The sequence below is a fragment of the Tupaia chinensis genome, unplaced genomic scaffold (assembly GCF_000334495.1).
Source record: "Tupaia chinensis unplaced genomic scaffold, TupChi_1.0 Scaffold000146_1, whole genome shotgun sequence".
NCBI classification, from domain to species: Eukaryota; Metazoa; Chordata; class Mammalia; order Scandentia; family Tupaiidae; genus Tupaia; species Tupaia belangeri.
In genome coordinates, this window is record NW_006159616.1 from 3519608 (window position 1) to 3523587 (window position 3980).

Sequence of the window (3980 nt, forward strand, 5' to 3'; positions counted from 1 at the left end):
GGGGGCCTACACCCACTATAACAAAAACCCCTCAAAAAAAAAAAAAAAAAGAAGAAAAACGAAAAAAGAATTATTTATCTGGGACCAGCAGTTAGTGTAATGGCTATGTTGCTGGACTCCCATGTAGTCAACTGTGGTTCGAGTCCTGGACCCTATGGCTTAAAACTCATGACGGGCATGTGTGTGTGCATGCCCAAGATCCCGAGAGGAGAGTGGAGGAGAAGGGATTGCGGTGTGGCCATCCCCCCTGGGGGGTGATTTCTCGCTTTCTGTCTCTCTGTCTCTCTCTGTCTGGTGAGTGCACACACCCTGAAGCAAAAATCTCTCCAAAAAAGAATTATTTATTTAATTTTATTTATTGTTATTATTTTAAATTTGACCAGAGAGAAACAGAGAAAGTCAGAAGGCAAGCCAACAGGTCCAGGACTTGAACTGTGGTCGGCCATGTGGGAGTCAGAACCTTAACCACCGTGCCATTGCTGGCCCCATCACGGTCTGTTTTTGAGGCTGATCTTGTCACCCTTGTTTAATCAGGAGTGACTGCTTCAAGGTCACAGAGGAGGGAGGGAGTGGAGCTCGACTTGGCTGGATCCGGTGAGCAGAGCACTGCTGTTTGCTAAGCCCCGGGCTCAGAGCTGGTGGTCCGTGTCCAGCTGGGCAGTTCATCGTCCTCATCTGGGACTCACTTTTCTCTCCCATGCAATGGGAAGAAATCCCTCTCTGCCCGGCTAGCCTTTCGAGGTTGTCATGGCATCAAGTACATCCCATCCAGGAGGTGGGACAGGGCTTGAATAAAATGCTTGGGGACGGAGGGGCCCAGTGCCTGCACAGCCAGCCTCTGTGGTGGGCCTGGGTCCTCAGAGTGGCCACACCCTCTGATCAGGGCTGAGCCCTCACAGGTCTGACCTCAGCGTTGGAACCCTGCTCGGCAGTTCCGCTGCTTCTGGGATTAAGATGTCAGATCTTCTGCTGTCCAGGACACTGACGGGGACCCTATAATACCATTCAGAGGGTTCAGGGCTCCTGGGACCCCCCGAACGGGAGAAACTAGATGGGCCACGTGAAGTGTTCTGAGCCCACGCTTTGGAGTCAGACCTTGTTTCTGAACCTCCTGAGCCTCAGTTTCACCGTTTGCCCACCGGGGCCAAGGTCATGCTTGCCCTGGTCTCCTTCGAGAGTCCTGAGGACAACCCCTCGTGTGCACAGGTAATCGTGCCAGGTCGGTATGCAGTCCTCTCCTCCCTGCCCAGGCCTGCGAGCCGGGGCTCTCTCTAGGGGCCTGGGGCCCTAGCCCTTACGCCAGCTAGGTCTGTAGACAAAACTTCTTACTCAGAGTCCCCAGATCTCTCTCCCGTGAATCTTATATAGTATTGACATGGAATGATTAGGGGTGGGGAGAGCACAGGCGATGGCCAAGTCGGGGCTCCTGGGTGGATGGGGCCTGGCCTCCCTTTCATGACCTGGTGAGATTGGCCTCCCAAAGTCCTCTCAACAGTCCTGTCTCTCATGTCCTCCTCAGCAGCCTGTGGGACTCTCTGAGTCGTTGGTACAATATAAATTTTAAACAATGACCCGTGAGCTTTTCATTTTCAGAAAGTTTCTTTCTTTCATGAGTGAGAGAGACAGAGAGAGATAGAGAGACAGTACCCCCACAGGGCTGACACCGTGGGCCCCCGGCCTCGCCCAGCCCAGGTCAGGGGCATGCACATGCCTGGCACATGCAGGGAGGACTCTGGACATGGTCAGTGTCACGGGGTACCATGTGTCGCTGCTCTGCCACCATCTGGCCCCGGTTTTATTTCATTTCACTGTTGACAAAAAGACTTTTCACTCATTTTATGACTATGTGTGCATTGCTGGAACTCAGGCAGTTCTGAGTGTGAAATGTGACGTGGGAGGGGTGGGGGGGGCTGTGAGACCAGGAGTTAGAGACCTGGGTCCCACCATTCCTGTCTGGGCCTCAGTGTCCACCTGTAACGTGAAAGGGTTGGACTACTGAGTGGTTTTCAAACTGAGCCTTGCAGAGCTTTGGACATTTTTCAGAGACCCTTCAGAGACCAGCTGTGGGCTGGAGGGGCCCAAGGGTAGGGCTCTGACTCCTGGGCCCCCGGAAGTCCATCTATTTTTCATCTATCGAGTTGCTTTGTAAGGTATTTTTGAAGACAAAGAAAAGAAGCAGCTGACACTCCTGACTCGTACTGGGGGCAAGGACTGCGTCTGCTCTGAAAGTCCTCCACGATGTTGGCCAGATGAATGGATCCTGTCTCTGTGTTTCTTAAGTCGAGAGCTAAGCTATCCCCAGTCAGTCAATAATGCTCTCTGTCACTGTCACTGTGTGTGCATGTGTGGGGGGGGGGGGGTGGGTGGGTAGGGACAGAGGTCCTGGATTTAGGAGAGCGGGAAGGGGCGGCACCCTAGCTGCAGTCACTGAGTTGTGGACAGGCGTGGTGCCGACTTGAATTTTTATCCAGCTTTGGCTCAGAACGGTGATTCCCGCCAGGTGGCCACATAGCCTTTCTGGAGGTGACCAGCTGGCCGCTGGCACGGCAGCACATCCTGGCCATCCCATCCGATTGTCTAGGGTCTGAGCCAGCTCTGGCGAGGCTCAGCATTCCCACTGCTTCATCTCTGTGGGGGCCTGGGCTTGCCTTGCCAGGCAACGTGCCATACCTGGGGCTCAGATAGCCAACGGTCATGTCCTTCTCTAAGCCTTGCCATCACTGCTTGCTGGTGCACCCTATGCCTCAGTTTCCCCATCGGGATTGGAAGGAGAGGATGAGAACAAAGGAGGCTAACGTGTGCTGAGTGTCTCTTCTGTGCTGGGCCTGCTGAGGCCAGCCTTGCCTTTTCCATCTCACCAGCTCTAGTGTAGGGTTCGGCATGAGGTAGGGGCTTTCATACATGTAGGGGTCTTCAGAAAGTTCACGGAAAACAGAAACCTATGTATTATGAAGAAACTCGTGTGGATTTAAAAATTCCTTGCACCAAAATAAACTCTTCCTTTAATTCCATTTTTCCATGAACTTTTTGAAGTCCCCTTGTATTTTTTGCATCCTACAATGTCTGTGCTGAAAGGGCTCAAGGAGGGGTCAGCAGGCGTCGTGGTGATTAAGGGCACTGGACTCCCACATGTCTGTGGTTCAAGTCCTGAATCTGGTGGCTTGCTTTCTCTCTCTTTCTCCTCCCTCTCTCTCTCCCTCTCTGGTCAAATCAAAATAAATAAATACATAAATAAAATAATTATTAAAAAAAAAAAAAAAAGGAAAGGGTTCATGGAGATGGTCCAGATCTGTGGTTATTAAATCTAGGTGTTTGGTGAGGAAGCTTCAGGAGAAACTGAACAGTAGGACTCTGAGACCCCTGCTTTTGCTTCAAGCAGATTTCATATACTTTAGATTTGGGAGAACTGGTTCTGCGACTGAAAAAAAGCCGTGATCTCTAAATTTCCCATGTATGATGTAGAGTTAGAGGCCTAGTGAGGAGAAGCCATTTATTCACGGCCACAAAGAGGGTCAAGAGTAGCAATAATAACCGCATTAATGAGGGCTTACTATGCGCCAGGCGTGGTGTGTATCTCCCAACCCAGAATAAGCCACCAGGAGGAACTATTATTATCCCCCATTTGACAGACAAGGAAACAGGTCTAGAGAGATAAAGGACCAAAAACTAGGAAACAACAGAGCAGGGACCTGCACTTGACTGTCCCAGGGAAATCTTCATCCAGGGCCCTGGCCCCCGACCGTGTGCTGCTAGGCTCCTCGCTGGCTCATTCCCTCATCTGGTCCTGGGGCTCTAACTCAGAGCCAACCTTCTGTCTTTTGGGGGTGGAGGGAGATAGGCAGGAAGGGAGTCTCATGGTATGCTTTGCCTCCAGGATGAAGGGATGCCCCATCGAAGGCTGGAAGATGTGGAGAGTGGATTGAAGGCAGCGGGGAAAGTGGAGGTGAGGGAATGCTACAGCCACTCACGCGGCCCCTTGC